Raw genomic sequence first — 13,445 nt, 5'->3', positions numbered from 1 at the left:
GCAGATTTTAAATAGTACAGTGCCCGGCTCCCGTCCCTGGGCCCTGACAAGTGCTGCTGCAAGGCTCGGCTCCCACATTATTACACCACTGCTCCAGCTCACACACCCCTGACAGCTCCGCTGCCCACCTCTGGCTTTCTTCTGATGACATGTATGGCCGTCTCCCTCTACACAACGCAGCTGCCCGGCTCCCGTATGCTGCTACCCGGCAACTGGTGAGCAGAGTAGAACTGATGGGATGAGAGTGTCAGGGTGGGGACATTGTGTGTGTGTATATATGTGGCTGTGTGTGTATATATTTGTGTGTGTATATAATGTATATACTGTATGTGGCTGTGAGTATGTAGATATGTGACTGTGTGTGTATTTGGCTGTGTGTATATGTGGGATTGGGTTTGTATATATGTGTGTGTGTATACCCTAAGCCTTTTTTTTACAACTATTTATATAATGTGTTTTTAATATTGTATTAGATCCAAACACTTTTATTTGAATCTTTTTTTATAGTCACTCTGATTAGTAATATTGGTTTTATCTAGAATAAACATACATTTGAATTTTTGATTATCATATGTTCCTTTATACCTGACACATTGGTCGCTGATACCCATATTTTTGTTTTCCATATATATATATATATATATATATATATATATATATATGTGTGTGTGTGTTCACAGGCGGCACTCACGGTTAGTCAGAAAGGCAGACACTGGAAGCTGTAGCTTATAGCGACGTTTCAGCTCTTTATTGAAAAAAGCTCAATAAAGAGCTGAAACGTCGCTATAAGCTACAGCTTCCAGTGCCTTTCTTTATCATTAACCGCAAGTAACATAGTATCTAAGGTTGAAAAAAGACAATTGTCCATCGAGTTCAACCTATTTGTGGTCTCCTATGTACGATTATTTTGTATAAAATTTTGACTGAAGTTGACTGCCGTTACGTTTTACCCCTCTTTTTTATAATAACCATAGTGCGTGACTATGCCCCGTAACCCTGGATATCCTTATCCATTACGAATTTATCTAACCCATTCTTAAAGGTGTTGACTGAGTCGACCATTACAACTCCCTCAGGCAGGAAATTCCAAACACGTATCGTCCTTACCGTAAAAAAAGCCTTTACGCCGTATTGTGCGGAATCTCCTGTCCTCTAACCTGAGCGAGTGTCCACGAGTTCTCTGTGTTGATCTAACCAAAAACAGGTCCTGCGCAAGATCTGTATATTGTCCCCTTATATATTTGTAAATGTTGATCATGTCCCCTCTTAATCTCCTCTTTTCCAGTGTAAACATGCCTAGTCTGCCAAGCCTTTCCTCGTATTCCAGCGTCTCCATACCCTTAATTAGTTTGGTCGCCCGCCTTTGAACCTTTTCTAGCTCCAGGATATCCTTTTTGTAGTAAGGTGCCCAGAATTGTACACAGTATTCAAGGTGTGGCCTCACAAGTGATCTATATAACGGGAGTATAATACTCTCGTCCCTAGCATCAATTCCCCGTTTTATGCATGCTAATATCTTATTAGCCTTCTTTGCTGCAGTCCTACTTTGGGTACTACTGCTTAGTTTGATATCTATGGGGACACCCAAGTCCTTTTTCAGTACAGAATCCCCTAATTTTACCCCATTTAGTAGGTAGATGTTATTTTTGTTCTTGTTACCACAGTGCATTACCTTACACTTGTCTGTGTTGAAGCGCATTCTCCATTTCTCTAACGTCCTAGTGGATGCTGGGACTCCGTCAGGACCATGGGGAATAGCGGGCTCCGCAGGAGACAGGGCACATCTAAAAAAGCTTTTAGGTCACATGGTGCGTACTGGCTCCTCCCCCTATGACCCTCCTCCAAGCCTCAGTTAGGTTTTTGTGCCCGTCCGAGAGGGTGCAATCTAGGTGGCTCTCCTAAAGAGCTGTTTAGAAAAGTTTTTTTTTAGGTTTCAATCTCAGTGATTCCTGCTGGCAACAGGATCACTGCATCGAGGGACTTAGGGGAGAGATTTCCAACTCACCTGCGTGCAGGATGGATTGGAGTCTTAGGCTACTGGACACTTAGCTCCAGAGGGAGTCGGAACACAGGTCAGCCTGGGGTTCGTCCCGGAGCCGCGCCGCCGATCCCCCTTACAGACGCTGAAGAGACGGCAGAACGGAGGTCCGGAAAGCAGGCGGCAGAAGACTCCTCAGTCTTCTTGAAGGTAGCGCACAGCACGGCAGCTGTGCGCCATTGTTGTCACACGGCTCACTGACTCAGTCACGGAGGGTGCAGGGCGCTGCTGGGGGCGCCCTGGGCAGCAATATAATTACCTTTAGTGGCAAAATAAATACATCACATATAGCCATTAAGGCTATATGTATGTATTTTAACCCAGGCCAGTTTCTTAAAAACCGGGGAAAAGCCCGCCGAAAAAGGGGCGGAGCTTATTCTCCTCAGCACTCAGCGCCATTTTCCTGCTCAGCTCCGCTGGTGAGGAAGGCTCCCAGGTCTCTCCCCTGCACTGCACTACAGAAACAGGGTAACAAAGAGAAGGGGGGCATAAATTGGCGATATTTATATATTAAGAGCGCATATATAGTAAACAACACCTTCTAGGGTTGTTTATATACATTTATAGCGCTTTTGGTGTGTGCTGGCAAACTCTCCCTCTGTCTCCCCAAAGGGCTAGGGGGTCCTGTCTTCGATTAGAGCATTCCCTGTGTGGCTGCTGTGTGTCGGTACGTGTGTGTCGACATGTATGAGGACGATGTTGGTGTGGAGGCAGAGCAATTGCCGATGATGGTAATGTCACCCCCTAGGGAGTCGACACCGGAATGGATGGCTTTAGTTATGGAATTACGTGATAATGTCAGCACATTACAAAAGTCAGTTGACGAAATAAGACGCCCGGCAAACCAGTTAGTACCGGTTCAGGCGTCTCAGACACCGTCAGGGGCTGTAAAACGTCCTTTACCTCAGTCAGTCGACACGGGTACCGACACAGATGAATCTAGTGTCGACGGTGAAGAAACAAACGTATTTTCCAATAGGGCCACACGTTATATGATCACGGCAATGAAGGAGGCTTTGCAGATCTCGGATACTGCTGGTACCTCAAAAAGGGGTATTATGTGGGGGGTGAAAAAACTACCTGTATTTTTTCCAGAATCAGAGGAATTGAATGACGTGTGTGATGAAGCGTGGGTTAACCCCGATAGAAAACTGCTAATTTCCAAGAAGTTATTGGCATTATACCCTTTCCCACCAGAGGTTAGGGCGCGCTGGGAAACACCCCCTAGGGTGGATAAGGCGCTCACACGTTTATCAAAGCAAGTGGCGTTGCCGTCTCCTGATACGGCCGCCCTCAAGGATCCAGCAGATAGGAGGCTGGAAACTACACTGAAGAGTATATACACACATACTGGTGTTATACTGCGACCGGCAATAGCCTCAGCCTGGATGTGCAGTGCTGGGGTAGTGTGGTTGGATTCTCTGACTGAAAATATTGATACCCTGGATAGGGACAGTATTTTATTGACTCTAGAGCAATTAAAGGATGCTTTCCTTTATATGCGAGATGCTCAGAGGGATGTTTGTACTCTAGCATCAAGAGTAAGCGCGATGTCCATATCTGCCAGAAGTAGTTTATGGACGCGACAGTGGTCAGGTGATGCGGATTCCAAGAGGCATATGGAAGTATTGCCATATAAAGGAGAGGAATTGTTTGGGGTCGGTCTTTCGGACCTGGTGGCCACGGCAACTGCCGGCAAATCCACTTTTTTACCTCAGACCCCCTCCCAACAGAAAAAGACATCGTCTTTTCAGCCGCAGTCCTTTCGCTCCTATAAAAAGCGACCAAAAGGACAGTCTTATCTGCCGCGAGGCAGAGGAAAGGGTAAGAAAGGGCAGCAAGCAGCCCCTGCCCAGGAACAGAAGCCCGCCCCGGCTTCTACAAAGCCATCAGCATGACGCTGGGGCTTTACAAGCGGACTCAGGAAAGGTGGGGGGTCGACTCAAGATTTTCAGCAATCAATGGGTTCACTCACAAGTGGACCCGTGGGTCCTGCAGATAGTATCTCAGGGTTACATGCTGGAGTTCGAAAGGTCTCCCCCTCGCCGGTTCCTAAAGTCTGCTTTACCAACGTCTCCCTCAGAAAGGACGTCGGTTTTGGAAGCCATTCACAAGCTGTATTCTCAGCAGGTGATAGTCAAGGTACCCCTCCTACAACAGGGAAAGGGGTATTATTCCACACTATTTGTGGTACCGAAACCGGACGGTTCGGTAAGGCCTATTCTAAATCTGAAATCCTTGAACCTGTACATAAAGAAATTCAAGTTCAAGATGGAGTCACTCAGAGCAGTGATAGCGAATCTGGAAGAAGGAGACTTCATGGTGTCCTTGGACATAAAAGATGCTTATCTACATGTCCCGATTTACCCCTCACACCAAGGGTATCTCAGGTTCGTGATACAAGACTGTCATTATCAGTTTCAAACGCTGCCGTTTGGGTTGTCCACGGCCCCTCGGGTCTTTACCAAGGTAATGACCGAAATGATGGTTCTTCTACGAAGAAAAGGCGTATTAATTATCCCTTACTTGGACGATCTCCTGATAAGGGCAAAGTCCAGAGAACAGCTGGAAGTCGGTGTAGCGCTAACACAAGTAGTGCTTCAGCAACACGGGTGGATTCTAAATCTTCCAAAATCTCAATTGACCCCGACAACACATCTGCTGTTCCTGGGCATGATTCTGGACACGGTTCAGAAAAAGGTATTTCTCCCGGAAGAGAAAGCAAGGGAGTTATCCGAACTTGTCAAGAACCTCCTAAAACCAGGAACTGTGTCAGTACATCAATGCACAAGAGTCCTGGGAAAGATGGTGGCTTCGTACGAAGCGATTCCATTCGGCAGATTCCATGCACGAACATTTCAGTGGGATCTGCTGGACAAATGGTCCGGATCGCATCTGCACATGCATCAGCGGATAACACTGTCACCGAGAACAAGGTTGTCTCTCCTGTGGTGGTTGCAGACTGCCCATCTGTTAGTGGGCCGCAGATTCGGCATACAGGACTGGGTCCTGGTGACTACGGATGCCAGCCTACGAGGTTGGGGAGCAGTCACAAAGGGAAGAAACTTCCAGGGCGTGTGGTCAAACCTGGAGACGTCTCTTCACATAAATATACTGGAGCTAAGAGCGATCTACAATGCTCTAAGCCTGGCAAAATCGCTGCTTCAGGGTCAGCCGGTGTTGATCCAGTCCGACAACATCACGGCAGTCGCCCACGTAAACCGACAAGGCGGCACGAGAAGCAGGAGTGCAATGGCAGAAGCTGCAAGGATTCTGCGCTGGGCGGAGAATCATGTCGTAGCACTGTCAGCAGTGTTCATCCCGGGAGTGGACAACTGGGAAGCAGATTTCCTCAGCAGACACGACCTTCACCCGGGAGAGTGGGGACTTCATCCGGAAGTTTTCCACATGATTGTGAACCGTTGGGAAAAACCAAAGGTGGACATGATGGCGTCTCGCCTCAACAAAAAATTGGACAGGTATTGCGCCAGGTCAAGAGACCCTCAGGCAATAGCTGTGGACGCTCTGGTAACACCGTGGGTGTACCAGTCAGTGTATGTGTTCCCTCCTCTGCCTCTCATACCAAAGGTACTGAGAATTATACGGAAAAGAGGAGTAAGAACAATACTGGTAGCTCCGGACTGGCCAAGAAGAACTTGGTATCCGGAACTTCAAGAGATGCTCACGGAGGATCCGTGGCCTCTACCTCTAAGAAGGGTTCTGCTTCAGCAGGGACCTTGTATGTTCCAAGACTTACCGCGGCTGCGTTTGACGGCATGGCGGTTGAACGCCGGATTCTAAAAGAGAAGGGCATTCCTGAGGAAGTTATTCCTACTTTAATTAAAGCCAGGAAAGAAGTGACCGCACAACATTATCACCGCATTTGGAGAAAATATGTTGCGTGGTGTGAGGCCAAGAAGGCTCCAACGGAAGAATTTCAATTGGGTCGTTTCTTACATTTCCTGCAAGCAGGATTGTCTATGGGCCTCAAATTGGGGTCCATTAAAGTTCAAATTTCGGCCTGATCAATTTTCTTCCAGAAGAAATTGGTGTCAGTGCCTGAAGTACAAACTTTTGTCAAAGGTGTACTACATATACAACCCCCAATAGTGCCTCCAGTGGCACCGTGGGATTTGAACGTGGTTCTAAATTTTCTCAAATCTCATTGGTTTGAGCCTTTAAAATCGGTAGATTTAAAATACCTTACATGGAAGGTAACCATGCTGTTGGCCCTGGCTTCAGCCAGGAGAGTTTCGGAATTGGCAGCTTTGTCATACAAAAGCCCATATCTGATATTCCATTCGGACAGGGCAGAATTGAGGACACGTCCTCAATTTCTCCCTAAGGTGGTTTCGGCATTTCACTTGAACCAGCCTATTGTGGTGCCTGCGGCTACTAGCGACTTGGAGGACTCCAAGTTACTGGACGTTGTCAGAGCATTAAAAATATATATTTCAAGGACAGCTGGAGTCAGAAAATCTGACTCGTTGTTTACATTGTATGCACCCAACAAGTTGGGTGCTCCTGCGTCTAAACAGACGATTGCACGTTGGATATGTAGTACAATCCAACTTGCACATTCTGTGGCAGGCCTGCCACAGCCTAAATCTGTAAAGGCCCATTTCACAAGGAAAGTGGGCTCATCCTGGGTGGCTGCCCGAGGAGTCTCGGCATTACAACTTTGCCGAGCAGCTACGTGGTCAGGGGAGAACACGTTTGTAAAATTTTACAAATTTGATACTCTGGCTAAAGAGGACCTGGAGTTCTCTCATTCGGTGCTGCAGAGTCATCCGCACTCTCCCGCCCGTTTGGGAGCTTTGGTATAATCCCCATGGTCCTGACGGAGTCCCAGCATCCACTAGGACGTTAGAGAAAATAAGAATTTACTTACCGATAATTCTATTTCTCATAGTCCGTAGTGGATGCTGGGCGCCCATCCCAAGTGCGGATTGTCTGCAATGCTTGTACATAGTTATTGTTACAAAAATCGGGTTATTACTGTTGTTGTGAGCCATCTGTTCAGAGGCTACTTCGTTTGTGTTATCATACTGTTAACTGGGTTCAGATCACAAGTTGTACGGTGTGATTGGTGTGGCTGGTATGAGTCTTACCCGGGATTCAAGATCCTTCCTTATTGTGTACGCTCGTCCGGGCACAGTACCTAACTGAGGCTTGGAGGAGGGTCATAGGGGGAGGAGCCAGTACGCAACATGTGACCTAAAAGCTTTTTTAGATGTGCCCTGTCTCCTGCGGAGCCCGCTATTCCCCATGGTCCTGACGGAGTCCCAGCATCCACTACGGACTATGAGAAATAGAATTATCGGTAAGTAAATTCTTATTTTCGCTGCCCAAGCTTCTAATTTAACTAAGTCGTTCTGAAGCGACTCAGCATCCCCCTCCGCATTTATAACTTTACACAATTTGGTATCATCTGCAAAAATTGACACCATGCTCTCTAGACCTTCTGTTAGGTCATTAATGAAAATATTGAACAATATCGGTCCTAATACTGAGCCTTGCGGCACACCACTTAGCACTTCAGTCCAATTTGAAAAAGATCCATTAACCACAACGCGCTGCTCCCTATTATCTAGCCAGTTTTTGACCCAAGTGCATATTGTACTTCCAAGCCCTGTTTCTTGTAGCTTGTAGATAAGTCTCATGTGGGGTACAGTGTCCAATGCTTTGCAAAATCTAAAAAGATTACATCCACCTCTTTACCCTGATCTAGGTTTGCGCTTACTGTTTCATAAAAGCTAAGTAAGTTGGTTTGACAGGATCTGTCCTTCATAAACCCATGTTGATTCCTTTTAATGACCTTATTGACTTCAAGGAACTTCTGAATACCATCTCTTAGAATACCTTCCAATACTTTCCCCACTATAGATGTAAGACTAACTGGTCTATAACTTCCTGGTTCAGCTTTACTTCCCTTTTTTAATATAGGCACTACTTCCGCTATACGCCAATCTTTGGGAACCATACCTGATATTACTGAATCCTTAAAGATCAAAAATAGCGGTTTTGCAAGTTCAGAGTGAAGCTCCATTAGAACCCTTGGGTGAATACCTTCGGGACCTGGTGACTTATTAATCTTTAAATGTTTTAATCGGTCACAGACTACTTCCTCGCTTAAATAAGTACCTATCAGTGTGATATTCTCATTATTGAGCTTATGTGTTAGTCCCTGAATTGGGTCCTCTCTAGTAAATACTGTTGAAAGAAACTAATTTAGTGTGTCCGCTATGTCATTATCATTTTTGCTTAAGACTCCCAACTTGTCTTTTAAAGGGCCTATACTCTCCTTCTTTAATCTCTTGCTATTAGTGTATTTAAATATTTTTTTGGGATTCTCTTTGCTTTCCTTTGCTACTAGTTTTTCAGTTTCTACTTTAGCCACTCTTATTTCCTTTTTGCATATTTTGTTACTTTCCTTATAGTGCTGAAATGACTCTGCTTCCCCGTCAGATTTGTATTTTTTAAATGCTCGCCTTTTCTTGCCCATAAATTCCTTTATCTTTTTGTTAAGCCACATCTGTTTATGATTTTTATTCATTTTTTTGCTGCTCGTAGGAATAAATTTGAGTGTATTTTTAGCTAGCAGGAATTTTAGTACCTCCCATTTCTCCGTAGTATTTTTTCCTAAAAACAAACCTTCCCATTCTATATCCCTGAAAAATACCCTCATCTTTTCAAAATTCGCTTTGCTAAAGTTTAGAGTCCTAGTTGAGCCAGTATAGGGCTGTTTATGAGAACTGATATTGAATGTGACCATATTGTGGTCGCTGTTTCCTATGGGTTCCCCTACTATAATACCTGATACCAAATCCCCATTGTTTGTTAATACCAGGTCTAAGATTGCATTGTACCTAGTTGGTTCCTCAATTAGTTGAACTAAGTAGTAATCCATTAAGTGTGTTTAAAAAACATATTGCCCCTAGCAGTATCACATGAATCGTTTTTCCAGTTTATCTCTGGATAGTTAAAATCTCCCATCACTACTATGTCTCCTACTCCTGCTGCTCTTTCAATTTGCTTTAGTAACAATTCCTCATCAGATACGTTGATACCAGGCGGCCTATAGCTTACACTACAATTGGAAAGGACAAGAGGAAAAGACAAAAAACCCTTGTTTGGGAGCACTCATTTGAAAAGATAAGGATAATATGTATAGTGAAAGATATTAAGACATAACCTTTATTTTAATCCTTGAATAAAAATAAATTTTGGACAAAAAATTGGGACTCGTGTGTGTAAAAATCTTGTTTAACCTTTTTAGCAAATGAGGTACAAGATGATAAAGATGGTGAAAATATCAGTGGAGTAGTAAGGGATACCAAATGGTCTCATTGAGATACAGGGTATCCAGAAAATCACTGTACTAGCCTGGATTATGGATATCACTAATAGAAGCAGTATGGGCAAAACTCAAAATTTTGGACATGGACACCCGTTGCTATGCGGGGCGTTGCTTGTAGGGCACCCAGTGCAGTAAGCCTTTCTTGACTATTGTATAGCTTAGTGACCTAGAAAGAAACTGAGGTGTGTATGATCCCGACATGCCATCAGGAAGAGGAGCAATAAAGGAAAAACCAGACGCTTGACACTCAGCACACTGAAAGTTGGTGTTCTAATCATGCTTCTGCAGATCATACTCCAGGGACTCAACCCAAGTTCTGCTCTGCAGAGGAATCTAATTGAGGCATAGATTCTAATTGGGTGTGGCGCAGATGAGATGGTGTTTATACCACGTATACCCATTGTCCCTAACAATTTTTCTTTTCAGTTCAAGTGCCTGCAGTTTCCTTTAAGCATCTTCTTTGCTATGATGATCAGTCACAGGGGGCAAATGCTCAGGGCTGCAGGCATAGATCTCAGGACCAGTTGCTTCTCCCAAAGGCGGCTTTATGTAGCTTGCTCATTAGTTAGTAGCCCCAAGCATCTTTTTGTGTTAATCCCTGAAGGAAAAAACAGCAAATTGTTCACAAACCTATTGTGTGATCAGTGTGTAGAATATGAATCTAAATCACAGTATTAGATGGCACTATTAACATTAGTTCAGCTGAGCAATACCAGACATCCACTCAAGCGAAGCTGCTGACAAACGCTTATATATAATATATGTGTGTATATTTTTCTTCTTATCCAACTATTAAGATGAAAAGAGTTTGTTGTAGAAAGTTGTAGGTAAAAAATAGGACTGCCCACAAAAGGTCAGACAGAGCAAGATATTAAAAATATCAAGGTAGCGCTCGTTTCTTTCTTTTCTCTCTCTCTAGTTTATTTACCTTTCGGCACTCCAGTGGTGCCGTTTGGGAGCTGCTTAATAATTTTTTTTGTGTGTTAAAAAACTGAGCAGGATAGGTGGCTGTATAAACTCTAGGGATTTTAGTTTTGCCAGACAGAGAGCACTTAAGTTTTCAAAACCCTCTATACTGCACCCTATTGATCTCTTTGTTGTTACTCCAGGTCCAGACATTGGAATCTCACACTTGCCCTAGAGAGCAAATCTCTATACAACATCAGATCATTTATACTTGAAGCCGTCAGCCCACACCAATTGTTACTATATTTTGATAACCCAGTTTACAGTATATTGTATAACTATGCACACAAAACTTTAGTATATTAAAACTCCTTGCAAATGCAGAAACGCCTTGTGTGCTAAAAGCCACTGAGCATGAGTTACTACTGATGCTCATCCCTAGCTGGTGCCATGCCTGGTGCTGCCCAGGGTGGTGCCCACAATGAAGAGATCCCCACCATTAAATAACGAGCTAAAACATGTTGCAAAACTTATGCACTATCGGTTTCTTCTCCATGGCAAGGAGGGGGGGTATGTTGCCTACAGAAGCTGAGTTGACAAGCCCTGTACCCTCCCTTGCTCAGCCCCAGCAGCTTCTCTGCAGCACATTACACTGCATTTTAGCCATCTTGATCATCAGCTTCTGCTCCTATTTGGGCGCATTGGAACTTCCTGCATAGGCCACCTGACTGCATCAAGCCACACCCCCTTCGTGCTTTATTTTATCTTATATTTTGTTGTATTTTTGGCCACAGTGCAGCACCACACCCAGCTCCATTCAGCTTCTGACTATCACAGAGGGGAGCCTAAGCTTTTAGCTGTGCTGCAAATTTGAAGACTTTTGGCTATAAAAATGATTAGCATAATACAAAGATGATGTTTATGAGTTACAAATACCTGCTTTTTATTATTCTAATCCTTTTTAGAATCCTGTTTCTGCTCCTCTCAATAAGGGTGCACACGTCCTCGCAATAGTTTACAGCAACAGGTAAAGGTCCACCGGGTCCCCAAAGGGTAACTGACGCGTTTCGCTCTGCAATGACCTACATGCAGCCAAATCTAAGGGCCACTACTCTCTGCTTATTCTTCTTGACCTCTCTGCTGCTTTTGACACTGTGGACCACCCTCTCCTTCTGCAAATCCTTCACTCTTTTGGTCTACGCGATACTGCCCTCTCCTGGCTGTCCTCCTACCTCTCTGATCGTTCCTTCTCTGTCTCCTCTCATGATGCTACCTCGCCCCCACTTCCACTAACTGTTGGTGTCCCCCAAGGTTCTGTTCTTGGTCCTCTCCTTTTCTCTCTCTATACGTCCTCATTAGGTGAACTCATTAGTTCTTTTAACTTCCAGTATCACCTCTATGCTGATGACACTCAAATCTACCTCTCCTCCCCTGATCTCTCCACTGCTCTCCTCACTCGTACCTCTAACTGTCTTTCTGCTATCTCTTCTTGGATGTCCCAGCGCTTTCTTAAACTCAACATGTCTAAGACTGAGCTGATCATCTTCCCACCCTCCCGCACAACCTCACCTCCCACTATCTCACTATCCATTGATGGCACGACTATCTCCTCTAGCCCCCAAGTACGCTATCTTGGTGTAATCCTTGACTCCTCCCTCTCCTACAAACCACACATTCAGCACCTCTCACAAACCTGTCATTTTCATCTCAAAAACATTTCCAGGATCAGACCTTTTCTCACCCAGGATGCCACTAAGATCATTATTCACTCACTGATTATTTCCAGACTGGACTACTGTAATCTCCTCCTAACCGGCCTCCCCGACAATTACCTGTCTCCACTCCAATCTATCCTCAATGCAGCAGCCCGGCTCATCATCCTCATCAAACGCACTGCATCCACCTCTCCTCTCCTACAAGCCCTTCACTGGCTTTCCTTCCCTTTCAGAATCCAATTCAAACTTCTCACACTCACTTACAAAGCATTCACCCACTCCTCTCCCATTTACATCTCTGACCTTATCTCCCTTTACTCTCCCACCGGTCCTCTTCGCTCTGCTAATGCACGCCGACTCTCCTGTCTTCTGATTACTTCCTCCCACTCCTATCTCCAAGATTTTTCACGTGCTGCTCCCTTCCTCTGGAATGCTTTACCTCTCCCCCTCAGACTCTCCACCTCTCTACAAAACTTCAAAAACGGGCTCTTAAGACCCATTTCTTTACCAAACCCAGCCAAATCTCATCCTAACCCTCTGTTCCACGCACTTTACGTACCCCATCTGTGTCACCCCTGTCTGTCTACCCCTCCCCTTAGAATGTAAGCTCTCATGAGTAGGGCCCTCTTCCCTCATGTGCTTATCCTTTTCTTACTTTAATAATCCTCAACTGCCCAAATCACGCAGTTTTTTGGCCACCTGGAACTCCTCTGTCACTTACTGGTGTAGCTATGCTTAGTTACCCTGTACTTGTCCTATATTGTCTTCAACCGTAAGTCACTGTTTTCCTGTTTTGATTATGTGCATATGTACTCTGTGTTCTGCGATGCGGAACCCTTGTGGCGCCATATAAATAAAGGATAATAATAATAATAACTGGAGCTTCCTCATAGAGTTTACTCTGTAATACAGCTGACAGTGAAGTCCTCTGTGGATAACGTTATATAGTTTTTAATTATATGATCCACTTCTTTTGCATTTATTGTATATTGTGTTTGTATTCTTGAATACATTTGATTGTTTTTATATATGAGATTGGTCATTAGAAATTAAAACTCATTATAAATATTATAGATTTGTGTGTCAAGTTTATTCATGTCCTATTGCTTCATTCTAATTAAATAGCGCAGGGAAAAAAAAGTTGTTTTATTTGTTCTACACCTGATTGTTTCAGGTGATATTTTGGCTTTATCCACCAGCCCATTACTCCTCTGCTGCTATATATAAAAATATTTGACCAATTGGTGTCTGAGGTATTAGAGGTATTGTTAATACGGTTTTATATATATAAGTACAAAAATAGAGATTCAAGATATCCCCCTGCGCACTCTCAATGCAGCCAAACACAAGATTCTATCCTAATGTGTCACCACACACATCAAGAAACATACATATAGAAAAGAATTGGACAGAATCCTGTAGTGGC

At 44.2% G+C, this 13,445-nt stretch overlaps 1 protein-coding gene across 2 annotated transcripts in view; it reads left to right on the top strand.

The window, feature by feature from the left end:
• Positions 1 to 13,445, top strand: part of MMS22L (MMS22 like, DNA repair protein) — a 457,009-nt gene that overhangs the window by 232,975 nt on the left and 210,589 nt on the right. The gene's annotated exons all lie outside the window — the stretch shown is intronic.

This window comes from Pseudophryne corroboree, chromosome 4 (assembly GCF_028390025.1).
Source record: "Pseudophryne corroboree isolate aPseCor3 chromosome 4, aPseCor3.hap2, whole genome shotgun sequence".
Classification (NCBI taxonomy): Eukaryota; Metazoa; Chordata; class Amphibia; order Anura; family Myobatrachidae; genus Pseudophryne; species Pseudophryne corroboree.
This window is presented reverse-complemented; position numbering and strand designations above follow the sequence as displayed.